Here is a 23,309-nt window from a genome sequence, read left to right on the forward strand (position 1 = left end):
AGAGCAGTCAGGTTGGCTAATTTGGTTTGAATGAGTACTCTCTAGAGACTATGTGACTACATGCTATCAGAAGCACCTGCTATGTCTCACCTGCATGGTGTAGCGTACTGAGTGACTGCTTGAGGTAACAACATACAGAGCAACCAACAGGAACATGAATTCCTGGCTGCTTCCACAGAACATGCAGTTTGGGCTCTTTGTTTATCATCTCACAGTTAACTAGTAGCTCATAACCCATGCACCATGGGCAAGTGATAATATTTAGAAAACACTTACCTATGGTTCATGCTCCTTAAGGAGTATGTTGACCAAGTTAGTGTGTGTGGTATATTGTTACTCCTGAAAACATCATGGTTAAAAGCCCCTATTTACAGTGGTCCCATTCCATCTAAGCCTCACACTTGTTTTGTTAAGAAACACTTAAGAAGGTAGTTCTTATGTGCTATGGATAGCAAAGTATGCCAGTATCTAATTCCACTTGAAAATCTGAAGATTATTGAACTTACTTTGCCATCTGCTATACCACAACATTACCCTTACTTCCAACTCCAGGGTGATGCTTTTAACATATTGCATGTGAGGCCATGGCCCACATGTCCATGTTTTGTTCCTTTGTCTCGCAGAGGCTAGCACATGCCCCTGATGGCCTCCTAGGACCTGCCCACCACTCCTAATCTTTCTTCTGCAGTGAGTCTTTCACCTATTTCCAAAGTCAAAAGGTAACATTTCGACTTTCAGCTGCAACTCCGTGCCCCTTCACTTTGTTTTTTTCTTCCCTCTGCCAGTCTATCTTCCAAGGACCCTATTTGGTTTTAACTTCTGGGACTTCTAGTTTGCATCCAATGGACTCCAGCACCACCTATACAGTGCAGAGAGCCAATGCCAGAAAGTCATACCAGGCACTGATTTTACTCTCCCTCTCTTCTGTGCTCTGCCAGTTCCTTGATTTCTTGTTTAGTAATGATTTACACATCATGTAGTTTAACAAGTGGGTCTCTTGAGTTCCCGTCCAGAAGTTGAGTGGGTGTGCCTTTTTAAATGTCCGTTCTGTTGTACTGACTCTTTCTGTACTTCAAGTGTAAGTGGAACTAAAATGCACAACAAAACTAAGATGTGAACAATATTTGGACTGGCAATTCACTCCCACTTTGCTCCAGGCTGGTGGGGCTGATGTATCCAGTTTTTCCCCAGTGTTAACTGCAGGCAAGGGCACCTTAGGCTTCTGAGTGCATAAGCGGGCTCTCATGTACTGTTGTAACCTGTCAGCTGGCTGCTGGAATGACAGTGCTTATTCAGTTGTGTCTCAAGAGATGGTGCCAGCACCTGTTTGAAAGGGAGATAGCATTTCAGCTTGGAAAGGACTGACACATGAGCCTTTCCCCATTGCAACATCCTGGTGCAGACCCTGCCTGATCACCTGGCATTAACAGGGTCTCCAGGTCAGCCTGGGAAAGGAATGGGGACACCTTTGCCATTATTTGTTGGAATTGCTCTTGTACTTCATTAATCCGATAGCAGACAGGCTACGTGAAGCATACTCTGAGGCCCCACCCATTCGATGACAGAGACTTTTCTGCCAGCAGAGTGGACATAGAGGAGTTTTCAGTGGAAGTCTGATCCTGTGTCATCGTAACCCCAGCTTCCTTTTTTCCTTATTTCAAGCAGACTGGTGTACACACGCACACACACGTGCCCTGGAAATATGAAATTACATCTCTCTTGCAAGACTGGCCTACTAAGATTTAATCTGTGCAAGAGGGGAGACCTGAGAGGAGAAAGGGGGTGCTCTGATTTTGCTGTTTCCTGGATCCTAACCATTCTGCTTGGGCTTCAGCTCAGTGAGTCTTTCAATCGGCTCCCCCTGCCCCTTCCTCCTTTCCAGCCTTTCATGAGAGCTAAATCTCTGTTCCTTGGCTCTCCCCAGTGGAAGCCCCACTTTGGAGAGGCAGAAAATCTCTTCATGCAACCTGGCCAACTACACTTTCTCAGGAGGGAGAGCAAAGGAGGGAGTCAGGCCTGGGCTATCACCTGCCTGTGGTCTCATCTATCACCTTGAATTGTGTTGCAGGATAAAATTACTCATCCAAGCCTAATGGTAAATTAAATCAAGTCTGGAGCAAAGAGAATTAATGGACTGTGCACGCACATGCACACGTTTTGCAAAGTGGCTGTGACCCAGAGAAAGTTGGAAGTGCTTGCCGGAAATCATGAAGCCAATCACAGTGTAGGCTAGGGAAAGCTGCAAGAGACCTGCATCCCTTTGCAGAAATACATTGGACTGTGGGACTAGCTCCCACCTAGTGAAAGTGGAGATGACTGTGAAGTCATCTGTGCTTATATAAGGATCTATCCAAAGGGGAGGAGTCTCTCTCCTGTAATAAGGGCCTTCTGTAGATGGGGTAAACCATGGAAGGGGAAGGCTTTTAGCAAATGACTGTATAAGCTGTAAACGTATTTGATGAAAGCCAACAGGATCTGCGTTTTTCCTGGAGAAATAGCGGGCTGTGTAAGAGCAGAGACTTGGAGTATGAACTGTGTGGGAATGTCTAGTGATTGCAGAAGTCAGGGGTCAAAACTCAGGACAAAGCAATTCTTAAAGCTTCTCTTTGTGTGCCTGCTGTTAAAATACAGCATACCTTGGAGGAGTGAGTATGTCCTAGTCTGGGAGCTAGGAAGCTTAGGTCCTTTTCCCTGCTGGGCTCTCTGCAGTAGTCTGGGACAGGCTCTGTGGGTTCACTGTAGCTTCATCTCTCAAGCTAAGCTGGACTGGAAAAGTAGGAAGTCATCAGGATGCCCTTCAGCCTTAAAAATCTGAGTGTTACTGGCCTGAATCAGTGAAGAGTTGGCAGTCTTTGATACTCTGTGCCTGCTGAGTAACTCAGGGGTGTAAGCGCTACAGATATTTAGCACCCCTAGAATGCTTTGTGCATGAAGCCCTTTACAGAAGTCAGGCCCTCACCAGTGCTCCTGCGACCAGCATATATTAGTCCTGTTTCCTGTGTTGGGGACACTGAGGCACAGAGTGACCGTAGATGCCAGGTGCTCTGACTATGCCCTCCCCTGTCCTCCCCTGCACTCAAACTGCTAGATCACATCACCTTATCACCTGAGAATGTTTTTCAAAAACAGCTTCATAAAGCTTTTCATCACCTGCAGCAGATGCTGTTTGTTAGCTTCTTGAGGGCAAAAAACCCAAAACCAAATGAAAACTCAACCTTCCCCTAACCTGCCACACAAACCCCCTATAATAAATGAAGTAAATGTGTGTGTGTGGTGGGTAGTTCATCCCCAAAGCAAACAGGGTAGGTTCTCTCCCTCTCTTGGGTTTGGCTAAAAAAAGCAAGTAAACCACACAGGAAGCGCGTCATGGTGCAAACTGTAACCAGATGGCAGGGTGAGAGCGTGGGAGGGGAGAGGCAGGGTTTCTCTGAATGGAATATGCATGTCAAAGAGGAAAACTACAGAGGAAGGCAGTTACCAGAAAGACCTCTTGTTTGTGTGACAGTTTGGGTTGTCCCCCAGCCATGGCCAAGAGTCCTCCCTGGGGGGAGCGTTGAGGGCAAGGGGGAAAGTCTGTGACTGAATCCGAGATTGCTGGGTGCTGCAAGCGGAAAATAAAACACTGCAGGACTCCCCAGAATCAGCAGCAGCCCAAAAATCACCTCACTCAGCTCCTTTCTTTTTCTGTTTCATTGCTGCATACTATTGGACTTTGTCAGGTACTGCTTTCTCTTCTCCCTTGTCACCTCTTTCCTAAGATTCCCAGAAATAAGTTTCTGGCCCTTCTTTTCTTCCTGCACCATTCTCCGTGCCTGTCCATCTGCCTGCCCCAGTGAAAGGGGGCTGCCAGGGTGGGCCTGTGGGGCCACGGGACACGTCAGGGAGTCAGCCTGGCTGGGCTCAGTAGGGGTGGGGTGCTTTGCAGGTACCTGATGCAGGTCTCACACCTTCCCTCTCTGCTCCCACCTCAACCAGCATCCTGCTGAGATAGTTCAAAGACCATTCCTCCTAGAAGGCCTCCCGTGAGGCCTCCTCACAGCTGACAGGTGGGCATGGACATCGGCTCTTGAGTATTCAGTCTCTGACACGAGAAGATTTTTTCTATGCCCTGTGCTCTATTTCCCTCTCTTTAGCGGTGCCTCTCCTTTGCACACAGTGTGAGGTGGAGAACGAATGTGTTCTTCCCCCCATGGTGGTTATGTAGGGTGGTTTGTAGCAGTGAAACAAGCGTGGCATTCATGCTGTGAAGTGGGCATTGCTTTTCCTTCTGTAAAATGTGAATCCCCTCTTGCAAAGCAGCCAGAGCTCTTATTAAACCCTTTTTCCTTCAGTGTTGGTGCTCAGGCCTGCAAGGAATGGGGAAACTGCACCATGCACTACCATAAAACAGCTCCAGCTGTGGCAGAGCCTGTGGGCATGAGTAAAAGTTCTCCACCTCTTCCTGTCACTTTGGTTTGGCTCAGTCTTGTCAATGTGTTGCAGGTGATTTTTTGGCAGAGGGGATCAAGAAAAAAGCATGAAAGACATTACGGAGAATGGGTGAACAATCAGAAACTTAGTTCAGCTCTGACATTTTGTGCATGCCTGTGCACACGTTCTCAGAGTGTCAGCAAACAGTATACAAGTCAAGCATACATCTCCATACGCATATTATTTGAAGCATCATCAGAATGTGGACAAGCTAAGCAGCAAGGAAGCTGGCCTTGGTACATCTTGAGAATGTTCAGTTTCCATATATCACTTGGTCACAGTTTTCCCACAAGGCATCAGCGACAGAAACTGCTAATAATATTTTGAAAAATGTCTTGGAGCACTCTTCAAATATTAACCTTCATTCTGCCTTAAGTAGGAGTGATGTTCATTGTCATTTTAGATGGGGGAAACTGGGGCACTAGGAAGTGAATTGCCTGAGGCCTTGCAGTGAATTGCTGCCAGTGCTGGGAGAAGAGTTTTGGGCATTCTGATTCGCAATCTGGGACTTGGGTCTCAAGACAATTCTCTTTTTTCCTGTCTTTCCAAAATTTCCCTCCCTTCCTTCTCTCTCTCACTTTCCTCTCCCCACCCCTACTAGCCTCAGGCATCTGGTCTGAAGCTTGCTGCCATGACAATAGGCTTTGGTGAATCTTTTAAAGAACAGCTTGTTTGGTTTTGATATGATGTTGGCCAGAATTAAAGCGTGTTGGGAGGGTCTTGGGGTATTAACCACTGTGTGAGTAGAGGAGCTGACAAGAAAAATATGGTGAGGTCACCTTCTTTAGTAGTTTGGGAGAGGCTAAAAATATCCTTACAAATAAGGAGAACAACGGGAAATGTTTTCTCTCTGCCTCCATTCCTGTGCTGGTCAGTTTTTGATGCTTTAGGGAAAATCAGCTGGGAGGGATGGGTGCTCTGGTCTCAGCTCTTACCACTTGCAGGCTTCCTGGCTAACTGCATCAGGAGATTGGGTATAGTTTAGTTTGGCTGTCTCAAACCTGGCTGACTTCACAGATACATCCTCTGGATTTCTGAAGGGCTGAGAGATTCTACAATTGGTGTAGTGCCCAACTGTTTAAATCACTAGGGTGAGCGACAGCTAGGTCCTGCAGGCCTGAGCCGCCTGCATGAGAAGCTGAATGGCTTTGTATGAGGTAAATGGTACATGCATGGGAAGGTAATCAGCTAGTGAGGGCAAAATAGGGGAGAATGTATGAGAGAGTAGATAGTGAACACAGAGAGAGAAGAGAGTGAACACAGGCAGGAAGGTTTGTGAATAAAGTATGGCAGGGCTCATTGATAGGAATCTGAAGAGAAGCATGGTATCTAAATGATGTGTGGAGTGAAAAGCACTGTCTGACTATATACAAAGGTGTAAATAAGAGGTTTATGGTGTGTGGCATGTGGAAACACAAGATGGAGAAAGGAAAGTTGTGATCATGAGGTTGCAGAGTGGGATCTGCCAGGAGCAAGAAGTAAGGGTGAATGGAGTTTGAATGTCTGTTTGGACAGAAATGGAAACAGGCACGAACTTGAGGATGAAGACGGGGATGGAGTAAACATGTGCAATGGGGAAGGAAGATTTTGTTGAGGGAAAGGGTGCGTGTGCAAGATTTGGATTTGGTCAGTGCTCGGAGGGCTTTGCTTGTGCAGTGCAGTAGCAACAGAGAGAGCCGGGGGTCCTCCCATCGGCCTGACTGTTGTGGCTCCAGATAGCATGTTGTGAGTGTGGGGGTTTTGCCCCATGGCTAGAGTGAAGTTATGCATTTTCCATCCAGAGACTGTTTCAGGAGAGGGCTGCTGCAGCTCCTCTGGCGAGAGGGAGGTTTGGGCAGATCTGCTTCACCAGCCAGAATGACAAGGGAAGGGCAGAGGAAAAAAACCCAACACACAAATAAAAAGCCATCTGTTTGTTCCCCCAAAGGAGAGGCAAGTGTTAGCAGCCACACACACACACACACACTGGTTCCCAGAGAATTAGCATGTCTATAGAGCAAAGCTTATGGCTCTATATTTTTCAACAAGATATTTTTCAACAAAAAAAAATGCAGATTTTTTTTCTCCAGTAAGTACTTGTGTTAGCTTATGCTTTCCTTCCCAGTTTCCAGGCCAGCAATACACGGGCAGCTCCCACCCCTTGAACGTTCAATTATGGCTGTTGTATGCTAGTGATGCACCATGGAGTAGCTTGGTGGGGATGGCAAGAGTTCTGGAAGGAAGGGTGGCACAGGAGGAAGTAAACACCAGCAGCACTGTCAGGATCTAAAAGCAGTACCACTGGAGCAGAGAGAGGGAGTTCTCTCTCTGCTTTAGTCCTCATCCCCCTCCACTGATATAAGTGGGGACAAACAAGATGGAGTCAGCTGTGGACACACTGGTAATTACACCTGTGTTTCCCTCCACCATCCGAGATGTGATACTCTCCCATCAGCAGCAAGGAGTGGGTGGGTCCACAGACTTCTCGGGTTGAGATGTGACTCTGCAGGAGGTAATGGAGATAATCTTAAATTCTGGGTCTAAGTAAGTGTATGGACTGTGGCAGCCATTTAAATTCTGGGTCTAAGTAAGTGTATGGACTGTGGCAGCCATTCTAACCAAAGATGTAAGATTTCCAGAGCCCATCTGTGGGAGTAGAAGAGGAGTCTAATCTGTCATTGCCAACTGAGAGTGTCATAGAGATACATGCCATATAATGTTTTGTCCTTCAAGGTGAAGACAGGGGTCTAAAAGGAGCCCTCTGAATTAAGTCCTCAAAGGTGAAGGAAATTAAGTCTTCCAGGGAAACTGAGGCACAGAGAAATGGGAGTGACACAGATTCATGAGGATAAATAGTAACAGAGCCCAAAACTGAGCTTCCCAAAGCAACTCCTGCAGATTGGGGTATCAAGCTGCCATTGCTTTTACCCGAAATACATCCTTCATTTTGCAGGTGAGACCAGAACTATGACTAAACACAAACAGTTAGCAGCCAGCCTCCACGGTGGCAATGTGCTGCTTCACAGGTGACTGCACTATTTCTGAGTGTTGCAAGCAGGTAAATCTCCAATGACAGACACAACCGATAGATTTAATGGGTCTGTTTATGTGGACAACTGCTCTTGCACAGCAAGCAGGGTGGTGCACTGCTAGCCTTAGGATTATAGTGCAACACTTAATGCAGTAGACTCCTTCCTATCTCTGCAATGTTGCTCTTACAGACAAGAAGCCTGCCTTTCTCAGTGGCAACTGCTGTGAGATGAATGCCACAATTTGCTAGGAGTTTGGACCCCATTTCTGTTGCAGAGTTTTGTCTTGCTTCTCTTAACTGTGTATGTGTTGCTTAATCTCTGAAATGGGGCCAATGAGCTACTTGTGGAGTTGGTACTGAGGAAGTATGTGGCCCCAAGCCCCTAATCCTTCAGAAATACATACCTTTAGGGGGTGTTCATATTCAAATCCAGACTGTATGGTTTAAGCTAATTGCTGGCCAATATTAGCAAAAAGCATTGACATGGCATGATGTTCACTATAACTTGTTCCATAACCTCAGTGAACTCTTTCATGTCTTCAATGGGTAAGTCAGGTTTTCCTTCATTTGAGTGTTTGGTATTGTTAGGAAGTGCTTCTTGATATCCAGGTCAAATATTCCTGATCCTAAATATCTCCACCTTTATACTGTCCCAGAAAGATAGGGTGAGACTGGCTGCCAAATTAAGTACTGTGTCTCATTCTATGAGAAGGGTGTCTGAATGCTGCTGGGATACATCTGTTGGCTGGTACTAGAATGCACCAAAATGAGACTAGAATTAGAAATCACATTAGCCCTCCCATCCCTTCCTCTTGGCAAGGGGTGGGGCAGGAGAGGATGGGAATTTTAGAAGGCAGTTCTGATGAAATCCATCTCCCTTTCCTGGCCCTCTGCATGGAAGTAATCCCAGCAAAACAGAGATGCAGATGGTCTCACCCCTGGAGCCAATGCCTATGTCAAGAGCTTTAGAAATGTGAGACCATACCACCAATGAAGTTCAAACAGCACTGAATATCTGCTGTCAACGCTGAGTAGACTCCCCACCCTCCTCTTCCTTTTTTTTGTAGTTGCTGATGCCTTTCTTGTTTTGTTTCTTTATTTTGTTTTTGTATGTTTTGTTTTCTGTCTTTAGGTCTTCTTGGGGGCTTAAATAAAGACTGATGGAAAAACAATCAGTCATACTTGGCTAGCTCTGCTAAAGGATAGAGAGATCCTGTTTTGAGATCACATCTGGAGGGGTATTTCTAGTTTTCTCTCTGTATCTCTCTGCCCCTATCTCCTATGTCCTTTCACCTCCCTTCACCATTACCACTCATCAGAGTTTCAGTGGAAATATTGAATAATGGGTACTGTGGGACCCCAGGCAAGCCTCACGGATCACAAGTCCAACATCTGACTTGTACAAACAGAGACAATGTTCACATTGTAGCCTCCTACCCTGTTCTGCACACTGTACCCTGGGAGACAGTTTCTCCTGCTCTCTTCAGGCTTCTCCCCTGCTCTGTGGGCAACACAGCCTCCATGTTTATGGTCTTCCAGAATCCACCTTACTCTTTTGGCACAGCTACATCTGTACTGTATCTTCAGCAGAAGCTCTCCTGCTGTAATGATACCATCCTGTGAGTAAGTGTGTAAGTTTTAGCTCTTGCTGAGCCTTCTGTTTTGGTAAAGTGAATGTAAGACTGCATGTTTAATTAAGTCTGGCTGTCCTCTCAGGCTCTAAGTGCAGGTTATGGACAGAAGTCTCAACTGAACTTTATATTTTCTAGGCCACATATTACATGAACTGCTAAGCTGGAAGTAGTGGCTCTTCTCCGCTGTAGCGGTCCCAGTCACACACTGATTGTATTTCAAGCCCTGCCGATTCATCAGATATCACACTTTACATTAGCCACTGGTCCCTCAAACAAAATGAAAAAGGCAGGGCAGATTGGTCTGGATGCTCCCAGGGCTGGGGCATCCCAAGCCCACTGGACCAACGTGCCTCAACAGCATCTGGCAAACTGCTCAAGGAGAAAAGCCTCAGCACAGAATGGCCTTTTGGGCTAAATTAGCGTGCAGGTTTGAAAAGATTAGAAAACCGTTAATGGGGTGGCTGCTGACATTCTGTGCTACTCTTTCTCATGTTAGATCATGAATCAGGTTTCATCCAGGTCTAGGAGAAAAGCACATGTGTGTGAGGTCTGATGTGTTTCCTCTGCGGTACACATTGCAGGGAAGTAAATAAACTTTTGTCCATCCATCCCAGAGAGCTGTAAGTTGTGAGCTTCTTTGGGAGAACATTGTGAAGAGCTACAAACTGAAAGAACAGCCACTGAGCTTGCTTTGAGAAGATACATAAGAGTATGCGTACCTACTCAAACAAAATGTATAATAGAGGAACGGGTTGAGAGGCTACCAACACTGGCTGTTTCAGAGTGAATTAGTTTGACATTTAAGAATCTATTTCCAGGTCTCATTGCTTTTGCACCTTTTCCCAGCTTTCATTTTTTGAATCATTTTCTTGAGTTTTTTTTCTCCTTCTAGTCCTGATTTTGAAAGGGGACCAATATAGTCAGCTGATTAGCCCTCTCACTTTTCTTAGCTTTTTCTTTGTTGTTTCCAAAGTAATAAATGTCAGGGATCAAAATAAATCCATATATGTCTGGAAGAATTCAGAGCACTTGGACATGCAACAATTCACTGAGTATTTAGAAAGAAAGATAAAGAATTAATCAGATCAGCAAGCACCTATGAATCTAAAGGAAATATAACCATGATAAAATTCCTGATGCTGGAGCAGCATGGAATTTAATCATTGGAGATTTTGAAAAGCTTGTGTATGTTTTGAGACATTTTTATTCTTTCAGTCATGTCTTTTGAGATAAAAAGTAATAAGCTAATTAAAATGTACCCAAGCGTGGCTGTGAGTAATAAGATGGGAGTATGGACATAAAAAAACCAACCATACATACATACAATCCTTTCATCTAGCTAAGGGTGTACAGTCATGTTTTAGTTCTTTGAACATCAGTGATATCAGTGGGAATACATATTACATTAAATGCTTGGACAGTCCATAAACAGGTCAGACAGGACTTAAGTGAAACTGGAAAGGCCCTATTTTGCTCTTGTGCTGGTCAAAAGCTTGTATGACAAGCAGAGGAGAAACAGTGCTGTAAGTGATGAGGAAATTAAGCCCTGGTCTGGCCAAAGCTCCACAGTCAATGTATCAAGGATAGTTCCAGAGACAGGTGGCAAGTCCAACGGAGTCACGTCAGTGAACATGCACAGCACATGAATTACGATTAAGAGTATTTACCTATCTGTTGGAAAGGGCTGGAGAACACTTACTTAGTAGTGCTTTCTGATTTTGAATGAAGAAGGGAGGTTGAAGGGCATTTATTATTTAACTTCCTGGTCTTGGGGATGCATGGGTGAAGCAGTGTTACTGATCTTCAGGTGAGCTGCAGGCTGCAGCTTCTGGGCAGTATTCAGTGCAATTGGGCCAACAGAGATGAAACTGAGGGAAGACCTGGACCTTTGTTAGAAAGATGGTGTGTTTTCTCTTGCTAAGGCTACAGATTTTGGAAAAAGATGGGAACGCACATGAGCAAAAGGCTTGAATGCGTGGACAGAGTAAGGCTCCGTTTGATAGGCCCTTCCTTTGAATTTTTCTTAAAAAGTGTGCATGAATGGTGGCATGCAGCTATTATTTATTTCTTCCTTCTGATTTCAAAGTCCACATGTAGGTGTGCCTTGCCCATAAATTAAACATTCCAACATAAACAAATGGCTGCTCATAAATATCTCCACCTTAACCCATCTCCTTTTTCAAGAGTCTTGGAGGGAAAGAGGTGGGCAAAGAGACTTTCTCACACACTTTAGCAAGAGAAGGTGCAAATAGAACTGTTAAGGTCTTAGTTCTGATTGTTGGGCTATACCCAGCTTTTTTCTCACCTGTTGTTCTCTCATCTGTGTTGATGCCTCAAGCATGAATCAAACCAGCTGATCATTTGCTGTTGCAACAATTGTTCTCCTTCATCTGACGATGCTGACAAAACATGGTATCTTCTTCCTGCTCTAGACCTGTGCCCTCACTTCCTCTGCAAGTGGATGTTCTTGCTGTGCCCACAGGTAGTCAAGGCTCATGCTGCTGTGCAGCCTTGCATATTGTCACAGTTTTTGCTTCTGTCGAGACAAAAGACTGGGATGGCTCTTCCAGAAAGCAAGACCCCCTGGACCTACAGCATAAACACTAAGCTGAAATCCAGTGAACCTGAGGTGAGATGTGACTTGCCCTTCAAGAACAATTTAGAAGGTAAGTTGAAAAGCATGTGCCACCTAAGTTTGTAGACCTTTTATTGATCTGTGTGTGAATCGTAGTGGCTTTACAGGAAACTGAAGTGGGTACAGGCCGCCCTTATATGCTCTGCCCACAGACTGTCATGCACAGCTAGAGGGAATTGATATCAGTTAACATGGGGCTGAACTGTACCCCATTGTAGAGATGTATAATTAGCACCACTGGGAACAGCAGCATTAAGAGAAATAGTGGGACTCATTTACAGTCAGGCCAAATGTCAGAGCCAGAAAAGCAGTCCTTGCTCTAGCAACACAAGCGCTCTCAAGGAGATGGTGTGAGGTTTTTCACAGTTGACTCTGCTGTTCCTGCAGGGTGGGTGCAGCCAGGAGCTCCATCACTCTCACTCTTCCTGCGAAAGCACTGTTTCCATTTCCTGCCACAGTAGTGAAAAAAGCCTTCATATTGCTGCCTCCCCCTTGCTCTTTCAAACTCCCTCTCCCCCGTTGAGTCTGCTTTTTGACATACAATGTGCCCTGAGGAAGATCTGAAAAACTAAGCATGCTAAAGGGGTACTCCCCTTCCCACACACATGCTTACTGGGCAGGCAGCCCTTGGTAATCTATGTCTCATTCGCAGAAGTGCTTGCTCTTGAAAAGAAATGCCTGGTGGTTAAAGTGGTTCCAGTAAAACACCTAGTGAGTAGGTAGCTCATTTCCATAATACAGAGAAGTCTCAAGAAAATAAATCCCTGGGGACTGGTCTGTAGCAGAGAAATTACTTACCACTGACAGCAAGCAGGAGCACCATGTTCAGTACTGGTTCAGGTTTGCCCAGTGCTAGTTTTGACCCTTGCCTGCTGTAAGGCTGCTGAATGTAGTTTAAACTACATATGTCTGAAATCATATTGAACCAGTTAGAGTGGTATTTTTCGAGTGCAGAATGGGGATGGGGACAACTGGGCATGCAGAGCTGATGTCATTATTGTGCCCTTCAGTAAGGGAACTGCACCTTACCATTGCTGTAATTTCTGTCCCTTGGAAAACTGTGCTCCAACTCAACATCTAGTTTTCCAAATGGCTCTGCAATGCTAGGTTTTTTCCAAGTGCTTTTCAAGCTCAGCTGGCTGACTTGCATCTGGAGGTCAAGTGACTTGCCCCCATAGATCATGCAGCAAGTGAGCACTTTGATCCTTGTCCTAACAGATGAGATCAGTTTGAGGCACTTCTGCTGCCAGTGTTGAGATCTAAACTTCAGGCTTTGGAGGCAGGGTGTTTCCTGGATTACAGAGCTGTTAGCCAGAGACTAAAGGGACCATGGGGAAAGGTTTCGCTACTTGCTTCAAATTTGACCTGCTCTCAGGTCTGAAAGCAGCAAGGCTTATTCTGTAAATGGACTGAAGGTGTGAACTGACTGTTTTATCACTCCATTCTTTCACCTCAGGGAAAGTGTAGACTCAGCATCACTCCAGCACTGCATTTTAGCTGCAAGGTGTTGGTTTCCATGGGCTATATACTCTGATGGGCCTGCTGGCTTTGACAGAGTTGCTGCATGTTTGACTCTTCCTGGAATTTGCAACCCTTATTAATATGTTTCAGCTCCAGCAGCATTTTGAGCAGAACACCAGGTCAGTCCCAGGGCCTTTTAATAGCAAGAAATTGTTTTGCTGGCTGGGTGCTCCTGCAGTATATGCACAACAGCATGCAGGCTTTCAGAGCTGAGTGGGTATGATATTGTGGGAGTGGGTTGGAAAGGCTGGCTGTGTTCACTGAAACTGATGCCCTCCATCTGCTCTGTTATGGAGGCCTCTGTTGTTACATCAGACCCAGTCAGTGCAGGTGTCCTCTGTGTCACCATTTCCCATCATCCTTGGAAACCCTGTCACCATTAAGAGGGTTGAGTGAAAAGCAAAAAGTACTGCCTGACCACCTGCCAAGAATATCTTAATGCATAAAACCTCCTTTTGTGCCAGGCTCAGATGAAGTCCAAGGTATTCCAACTATTACTATTCTTCCTCTTGCAGGCCTTTCTAGCATCCAGCAAGGGGAGCTGAGAACCTGTTCCCTTCCCTTTCTCCATCACTACTGCATCCAGGCTGTCCCCAAGAAGGCAGCATCTTTGCAACAGTTTACAACTTGCAAGGGCTGACTCCCACCCTGCTGCATTTGTCTCTCTGCTCTTGCTGGACTGGGATTCTAACTGAAAGCTCTTGGATGGGAGCCTGCACACCAACAGGCTAATGTGCTAAACAGCTGTTGCAGGGCCATATTTCACATCCACACTTCACTCTCAGACCACTTGCTCTCTGCCCTGCGTCTCAGGAAGGCGACACTTTCCCCCTTCTTGCTTCCCACTTCTTCCAGCTTGGGAGGGTTCCCTTTCATGAGATATTTTACTCCCTCCCCCAGTTTCCAGAACTCTGTTATTCCCTCCTTTTTTCTCCCCTCGGGTGGTGCCTTAAACACAAGCAGTTAAGCTGAATTTACAGGGTCAATCCATAGAGTTATGCTGAGGAAACTGCCTGGTTTCAGCCCTTATCCTCCTTATTCCCTCTGCCCTTCCTGTGAGAAGACTTCACAGGGGACATGCAAAACAACAAAAGTTTAGTCTTGTTTTCTTCTATCTCATCCCAGAAGATGGAGGCTCAATCACACTTTAGAAATTTGTATTTCATGTGGCAGTCTCCACACATCCATTCTGAGGCTCGGTGTTCCTGCACTAATCTTTGTGTTCTCCTTTGGCATCAGCCTTGCCCCACTCTTGAGCAGCACATTCAGCCGGCTCCCTAGCCTCGTCCCACAGGGAACACACAGATCCCGCAGGCAGAATCCAAGTTGTTCATACACACTCTGTGCTCCCTCTTCTGCCTCCCCAGCAGGTGGCCAAGGAAGAAGTCTGATCTCCCTTTCTGTGTTCTATGGGGAGTTCCAGGTCTCTTGCTCAATACTAGATTGCTTTTAGCAACGTTCTGGTATTAATTACAATAGGAACAGTGCTAGGTTTTTGGTTTATATGAGTCTGGGAGCCTCTGGAGGGTTCTGTGGGGTCTCTCCAATCTCGTTTTTTTCACACCCATTCTAGGTTTAAGTTAAGATAGAAACCCTCCCAAGGTTTCTATCGAGGACAGGATCTCTGTCAGGGAGGGAATGTGGTGGTACAGTGTTTCTGGCTCTCTGCAAGGTCTCAAAGCCATCTAAGTTGTCTCTGCGGTGCCAAGAAGGGAGGCAGATGCTGATAAATTCCTATTTCAAGTTTTATTTGTATTGGCTTCACTATGGAGAAATACAGTTTTGTCCTTCTCTGCTTCCTCAGTTACCATTAGGCAAAGGAGAGACATGTTGTTGACATGAGATCTGCATAGCAGGTGATTCCACAGTCTCAAAGCACAGAGAAGAAGGGAATTAAGGGCTGTCTCAAGCACGTAAGTAGTAAATGCTTCTAAAACCATGGTAGAAAAGAACACAGAAGATTCAAGCTAAAAAGAAAACCATCTGAGCAGCACCACAACTCCCATCTTCCGTGCTCTGGATGCCCTTTGGAGATAAAGCACCACTTCTAACTTCCTTTGTTTAGTGCCTCTGGCATTCAGCTTGGCAAGGCTATTTGCCTCTGATCTCGGCTTGTACATTCACTTCAATAACTTCCCATTCTGACTATCCTTTTATATAGAATTATGCATACACACACACATTCACATACAAAACCACCCTTCCATGTAGGCAATGAGGTCAATATTTGAGATCTTTGCCAAAATTAGACTTTAAATTACTTAACTCCATTGCATGCATCAGGTTCATCTCAGATTTCCTTTTTCGCTGGTAGATGAAAAGTCATCAAGAAACTGATGAGCAGAGAAGTTAAATGACTGAAGGTTCACAGAAAAAATTAGTGACAGCTTGAAGAACAAACCCCAGGATTCCCAGCTCCCCATTACTTGCCCAGTGGCAGGTATGAGATGTCAGGAAGGAGCACTGATTTCTCTGGGGTCCCGCAGCTGGCAGATACTGCCCTTCACTTTCTCTACAGAGCAGCACAGCCACATTGTCACCACATACATGGAGCTCCAAGGCAGCTTGAAAAGAATGCCATTCATTCATATGAAAACCCCTGAGAGAAATGCCGAAAAGTAGGGAGAAAAAAACTTGGGGGATTTGCACATTTTTTCACTCCTCCCCTTCCTTTCCTTACCTTCATGCCTTGATTGGAAAAAAAAAAAAAAAAAAAAAAAGGCTTCTCTGTCTCCCATCTAAGCAGTCAAACACCACAAAATGCAGAGGCACCAGTGTAGACTTGCCTCTGTGAGCTTTTGCTGGCCAAATTATGTGGCAGTGGGTGCTGGGAGTGCACATGTACATGGAGAAGTGGGTAGAGAGGGGACAGAGCTGCTACCAAAAGGGGTTTTTTCTCACTTCTTGCCAACATAATCAAAATAACTCACTTACACCTCATAAAATAAAATGCAGACTCCAAAAGGCTTCCTTCCCTCCAGCAGTTTGTCTGGACCCCATTCCTCCAAGCTGAGCTGAGAAGGCAAGAGGGGGGTTTATTTTGGGTTTGTTATTGTTAATTTTTCTAGATAACAGGCAGAAGGTGCCGCACATTTCTGGCACAGATGAAAGTCAAGTGTTACTAAAGCTGCTGGCTTGATGGGGACCAAAGTTAATGTCTGGGGTTTTTTCCTTTTCTTTCTTCCTTCCTTTTTTCCTCTCTTTCTCTTCCCCTCAGTCTCTTTCAGTTTAATTTCATCTTTGCTTACCGCAGATAGGTGGGGTTTATCCCCTCCTTGTCAGCTCTAAATATATGTGTATGCTTTTCCAATTAGACCTGATATCCCCTTCCCTTTGGTCCGTTTCCATTTAAGATTGCTTTCCATCACGGCTGTAAATCTCCAAAGTACTGGACAGCAAATGTGGGAAGTGTCAGCAGTCCTTTACAATGTGCCAGAGATGACGGGTCCAAAGGTGTTAAAAAACAAAAGAAAGCATAAAGGCAAGAAATTCCACATGATGTAGTGGGAACCCTATGTATTCATTAACTCTTCTGCATTTCTGTATACGTAGCTCAGTAACAGTGAAGGGGACTGCTCCTGTGGTCAATTAAAATGCAAAATTAGCAACTCGGTGTGTTGGTGATACAAAGCTGGGCTTACTTCTTGGAGGCTCTGAGTAACATTGAAAGTGAGAGTTTGTCAAAAATCGAAAGAGTTCACAGAAACATGTAGATTTTTGACAAAATTTTCAGGGAAAAGGCACTGAAATAAATAGCCTTAGACTTCTCCATTAGTTTTCAATGACTAGGATGTGTCATACTGAATCAGGATGTTACGGAGACTGATGCAGCCTTGATGTGAATGCAAGCACAGCTGTGACCACATTGGGGAATGCAGGAACACCCCTACCCACCTTTGTAGGCCAGGCAATGGGGCACATTTACACCTCCAGACTGACTCATGGGATGGGGGTGGGGTGGTGAGCACAGAGCTGCAGCTGGGGAGACACACATGGTCCTGCATGCACCCAGCCATCCTGCTCCAGGAGCTCCCAGGCAAGAGGCAGCACCGCAAGGCCCATTGCCAGAGCCTGCACTGAGGACATGCAAGTTGCCAGTAAGGTGGGAGGGCTGTGGAAATTTGGGTTGAAGGATGGACTGAAGCTCCTTCAACTCCTCCAGTAAATCTTCATTGTCATTCCCACAATGGGAGAAAGATGCAGAAGTATTATTGGGACTCAACAAGTCAATGATAGAGTCACTGATCAAGCTGGTGGACAGGCTTGTTCAGTACTTGTTCTTTAGCTACAGGATTAGCTAGTATATGATAAATTTATATTTGTGTTCAATGTTTTCTTTTTACTGTCATGCATATTTAATATGCATCTAACAAATTACCAAAGTCCATAGCTTGCACCACTGCAGCTACGAAAATATGCAGTAACCCAATGCCTCTTATCTTTGTTTCAGTTTTGGCTAATGACAGAGCGAAAGAAGAAACCTGCCCTTCAAACACACGTAAATAGTCTCCATTTAAGTCATTTTGGTCTATGCGTATGCTCTAAAGCATAGGTTGCCCATCTTTATTACTGGCTAAATTATGTTGTAGAAACTGTCATGTTGTTTCTACTTCTATGAGAACTTAAAAATTTTTTACCAAAAAAAGTATAAAAAAATAATTAAAATCTACCAAAGGTGACAGATAAAAGACAAAAAGATGCTGTACAATATGAAAGTAAAGGAATAAGCTCCATATGCCTATATGCATTTAAAAGCAGCTTTAGTAGGGAGGCAGAGGGGACTGTGACCCCTTAATTTCTTTTACACCCTGTGTCACAGTGATGAGGAAAACTTATTCCTGTCACCAGCAGGCTGCACCCAATCCTGACTTGAGCTATCTATTCTCCAGTGTCCTGTCTATCCCACCAGGTACTGCTCAATGTTTCCCAGCCTCAGTAAATCCTTTTCCAGTAAAGCTATAGAAGCTCATGATTTTAACACTGGTGATTTCCCAAAGTTGAATCCTTGGTGTTGGTCAGAGGATGCTGTCAAATATGTACACGTCATTTACCCTGCAAACCCTGCTTTTTTAAAGAGGCACATGCAAATTAAGTGGGACAACTAAGGGCACTGATCAACCCACAAAAGACATCTCTTGTTGGATCATTACAGTATGTAACATCCTCGAGTGAAACAGAGTTATCATCCAAACCTGTAATTTATAAGTAATCAGTGAGTTTTGAGGTGTTGTCATGTTATTACCAGCAGTAGCCAGCATTTGAAAAGGAGGCAGCAGAGAGTTTCTATTAATATGCAATCAAAAATGTTTTTCATCAATGCCATGTTTAAAAAAGCTGAAGCATCAGAGTCATACCTTGTGAATTCCTGCCTGTATCAGTGGCAGCAGAGTGAACGTCTAACAAAGAAGGGATAAAGTCTGAGCACAAAAAGTTACAGAGACACCATGCAAGAGGCATAATACAGTCATTTGCATGTTGGGATGAAAATTCTGTGTATTGAACTATTATGTATAAGTTATTATTAACAAAATAGTTGCTCAGCTCAGGTGCTGGTGGCAAGAGATTTCACGTGATAAATATGCCTCCAACATAACTCAATTCTCTTCACTAGTGTTTGACGGAGGACAAACTAGTTATTTTTGTCTGGGAATGAATTTGGTGAAAACAGCCAATACCAAAAGGCCTGGAGAGTTGAAAAGGAGGAACATAAATGTTTCACGGTGCAGAATATTCTTAACCCCTCATAGTAGGCTTTTTGTTACAGGATTCATGTATGCAAGAGTCCGATACACATGCAGTAGCACTGATTCTATTCATATGCACCATCTTCACATAACATGGAAACTACCAGCTCAATTTTCAGTATTGAAAATATGGAGTAATTGTCATTTTAAATTTAACCAGTTGGAGCAGACACAATTCCATGGAGACACAATTCTTCAACCATTGGCAACACTCAGTACAAAACCCGTCCTATTCCTCATTATTTCAAAGGTAGATTGTTAAGCATCTTCAGCACTTTTAGAGGAATAATAAAAATGTAAGGGTATCAACAAATCAACCTCATCTCCTTAAATATCAGGGAGGAATGAATTTCCCTTAGTGTCTTCTGCTACAGTCTGTTACCATGAAGGGGGAACTGTGACGGCTTGCTGAAAAGAAAAAAAAAAAAAGAGGGAGGAAAATACAGCCGTTGGGGAAGCTCTACCTTCCTAAGTGTATTTCTTTCTCAGATTGTTTCTGGTCTGTGTCTCGGCCGAGCTGGGTACCCTTTGGAGCGGTGTTGCTCCAGATACATCAGTGTTACAGCCATTATTAAGGAGCACTCCGGGCTTTTCCATATGCCACAGGGATCCCAAAGCGTATTCCGCCAGCCAAACGCCTGGCTCGGGCATTTCTTGCTTACTCCAGTGATTTGAACTGCACACTGCTAGCAGTGGTGCAAAGCCAGACCTGCGGCGGGCCCGGCACAAAGCACGAGTGACCGTGGCCCTGCGCACCTGGCACGGCTGCGCTGCTCCCGGTGCGCCCCGCCAGCGCCGGGCTGGCCGCCGCGGGCTGCCCCGAGCAGAGCGGGCGGCTGCACTCGGGCCCCGGCCGCCCCCCTGCGAGAGGGGCCCGGCAGAGCCCCGGAGCGGCGGGCAGCACCGGCTGGCGCGCAGCACCGACGCCGCGGGGCCGCGCTGGTGCGGGCAGAGCCCAGCCCCCCCCGCCGCACAGGCGCCGAGTCGCAGCCGCCCCCTCGGCGCGCCGCGTCTGCCCCGGCCGGGGCTCCGCTCTCCGACCGGGGGCCGCGGGAGCGCCCGCCCGCCGCCCAGCGCGGCGCCTGCAGCCCCACCCCCCCGTGCCCGCAGCAACCCCCCCGGGACGCTACCCCCGGCGCAGCCTCCCCCGAGCTCCCCGGCACGGCGGCCCCCCCGCCCCCCGCCAGGAAACCGCCCCCCCGCCGCGCCGCGCCCCGCCGCGCCCCGCCGCGCCGTCTGGGGCCGCCGCTGCCCGCGGGCTGCCGGTGCAGGGGGGCGGCTGGCAGCGCGCCTGCCGCGAGCGGGGCGCCGGGCGCCGGCCCCGTGGGCTCGCCCCGCGCGAGGGTGTCCCCACCGCCTCGTCCTCCAACAGCGCGAGGGGCACCGGCGGGTAACCTCGGCCGGGACGCGGCCGCCGAGCGGCTCATGCCCGGGGGGGGCTGCGGCCCGGGGGTGACTCACCCCGCCCGGGCCAAGGGCATGGGCCTGCAGAGGACGGGGAGGCGGGGAGGGGCAGGCAAGGGCTTGTTCTGCAGCATTTCTGTGATGTAATTACACGAGATTTAAATGAGCGAGTGTTTCCTACTGAAATGTAACCGCTGCTGTGACCCCCGAGCACCGCTGTTCTGGATCACCTGGTCTGTATGTTTAAATTGTCAAGCCCGCTGTAGGAGCAAAGACTCAAAAAATCCAGTTCCCAGCCTAAAAGAAAATCGTTTTAGGGAGAGAGACCGTGTGGCTGGCTGGCATTCTGCGGTGCTGAGAGCCCACGGTTCCCAAATGAAAATGGGCTCTTGATGCTTCCATGTTTTATTTTTCCCTCCTACAGGATTCTTACCGGGATCCATCACTAACACAACCGGAGTCTGTGGCAGACTTGTGAACATGTGTCCCCAAGCGCCTCCAAGGTGTTGGGGCTGTTATCTCTGCTTCAGAGAAAGGGAACTGAAACATGCCCAAGGTCACCCAAGGAAATCTGCACTGGATTAGCACCTGAACCATTCATTCTGGTCACAAAAATGCTAATTTCATCAACCAACATCAGAGGAGAGCCTTGAATGATACGGCTGTATGGCAGATGTAGGTATTTCTGGTGTTGGTCCTGCTCCATTAAGCTCAGTGGTAAATTTCATTGGCAGTGGAATGAGATCTAACCAAATATTTTCTTTGGGTTTGGTTCTCTTTTCATTAATGTTGTTTTATGTAAAACTGGTGTAAGCAAGAGGAGAATTAAACTTCTTGTTTATTTAATTCTTTTATAAAATACTTTTTGAATTATTGTGGAGTTATTCACCAAATATGCTGATTTCTCGTAACAGGCCCCAGGGATATCTCAAATGAATGTCATAAACTTTTTTTGTCTGTGTGTGCAATCGTTTATTTCTGCATTCTTTATAGCAGGAGTAGGAGATAATGGGGCTGGAATGTCCTTCTTGATTGTTCATGTTAGTTCTCTGTGTCAAGAAGGATAAAACTCTAGCTAATCCTGCCATAAATTCAAGTATTCCTAATCTTTCAGTATTCCCACTTTCCTTCAGGCATCAGGTGTAATCAGTCCTGTGCCAAAAAAAGAATATTAAGGAAAAAGTTGGGACTGTAAACAGCTATTAAAACAAAACAAACAAACAAAACAAAACAAAAAAGGGAAAGAAAAAAGTACAAGCTGCCCAGTATTGCTCAAGTTCGGATAGTTTTAATAGCTCTCCCTTTAGCACAGGAAAATTTTTATTTGGGAGCATGCAGAGATCTGTCTCGGGGCTGTCTGCATAGCTCAGTACTCTTAATACAGTGGTATAGTGCTGCTTTCCCCACTCTTATTGCAGTGTCCATTAAAAGTTTGTATCCCTGCTCTTAGTATGGTAGGACTGTACAACTACCCCTGACATTTGGAGTTGAGTGTGGCTAAGCATATCCTCTTGAGATCTAAACAGAAAAAAAGTGGTTCCAAGCAAGAGGGGACCTGCTGAGAGCAGCTGCCTCACTAACAGGTGCCCAGTTTTAAGATGGGCTGCTTCTTGTAAAGCTGTGTGTTAGGCCTCCTTCCCTGTGGAGCTGGGGCGGGGGGGTCTGCTCTGCAGTCCTCCAGCACGGGACCTGCTCTACCGGACGTGGAAATCAATAGGGAGGACAGGGCATGTAGTGGGGGAGCAGACAGAATGAAGCGGGGCTCAGAGCAGCTTCCCCAAAATAAAGGAGGAGCCAAGGCTGCTTTGGGAAGAAAAAATAAAGGGGTGTGGGTGGGGAGGGGTGGTGGTGGTGGTGGAGGGGTGTGGATGTCCCTGCTGCTAATAGTAAGCGGAAAATGCATTCCTTTCAACCTGCATAGTGGTATTTTGCTGTGGTCTGCTCTGCCACTGTTAACACCCCTTTCCTGATGCTTTATCCGTAATTGATGTTATGAGATCCCTTGCAAAAGTAACATTTCTGCCTCCTTCCCCCTTCTTCCTAGCTTGTGTTGAGCTTGTTCTTTCCTTTCCTGCTTAGCCTGTGGCTTATATTACTGATATGTTTAAAGCAGTGAGTTAATTTTCCTCTTCTAGATTATATTTATTTCTTCAGGAGTTATCAGATTGATATATGTACATATTATGAGGTGCTGTGCTTCTTGGCTAGTATTTTGCAGAGGGAGTCTGTTATTCTTGCTGTGGTTTGAAAGGGGTTTGGGGAGGGGCGTAATTTTTTTATTATTAAAGACAACAAAATGAAACCAACCTCAGCCTATGAAACCACTCCAACACCATGAACTTGGGTGATCAGAATTGCTAAATGGTCACTCCATTTAACAACAGGCTCAGAATTATTGAAGTGAACAGTGAAAATCAGGCTAGCTCTTGGTATAACAAACTGGTGGTTATTTTCCCTCTCTTTCCTCAGGTAGCAGGGAACTGGAAATCGGAATCCAGTGCAGAGTATTAGCAGCATATGTGTGCATGCTCAGAAAAAGCCCAGTGACTGAAATTCTGGGTACACTACATAGGTATTCCTACCGTCCCACGGACAGGTCAGCATGGGAGAGGGGACTCACAGGCAGACTTTGGCTTACCCTTCTTTCTCTGCAGGGTGGGAGGATCCAGAGAAAAGGACCTGTAGGTTTTAGGATGGGTGCTGTCAAGGAGGGTACGGGCAGAATCTGAGGTGAAGTGCAGCCGCTATTCCCAGCTCTCGGCTGGAGTGCTGGTCAGTGGCTCTTGCTGCACATTTCTAACCGGGTCTGCTTGCTTGAGTATCTGTGGGCTCTTCCATCACAGCCATCCTTGCTCTTTTGGCCTCTTTGAAGCCAACTTACAGAACTACCT

General features: G+C 46.1%; 1 long non-coding RNA gene across 3 annotated transcripts in view; it reads left to right on the forward strand.

Annotated features, from left to right (window-relative positions):
• The window catches only part of LOC130145896 (uncharacterized), a 60,260-nt gene extending 38,981 nt beyond the window's left edge, over nucleotides 1-21,279 (forward strand). Inside the window, exons 4-5 of one of the 3 annotated variants that reach the window (XR_008820722.1) lie at nucleotides 11,547-11,780; nucleotides 20,843-21,279. This is a non-coding gene — a long non-coding RNA (uncharacterized LOC130145896). Of the gene's footprint in view, nucleotides 1-11,546; nucleotides 11,781-17,720; nucleotides 19,942-20,842 lie in introns of those variants that run through there. The other 2 variants (XR_008820723.1, XR_008820724.1) reach the window with 2 other exon arrangements.
• The last annotated feature ends 2,030 nt before the right edge of the window (nucleotides 21,280-23,309 follow it).

Source organism: Falco biarmicus, chromosome 3 (assembly GCF_023638135.1).
Source record: "Falco biarmicus isolate bFalBia1 chromosome 3, bFalBia1.pri, whole genome shotgun sequence".
Taxonomy (NCBI): Eukaryota; Metazoa; Chordata; class Aves; order Falconiformes; family Falconidae; genus Falco; species Falco biarmicus.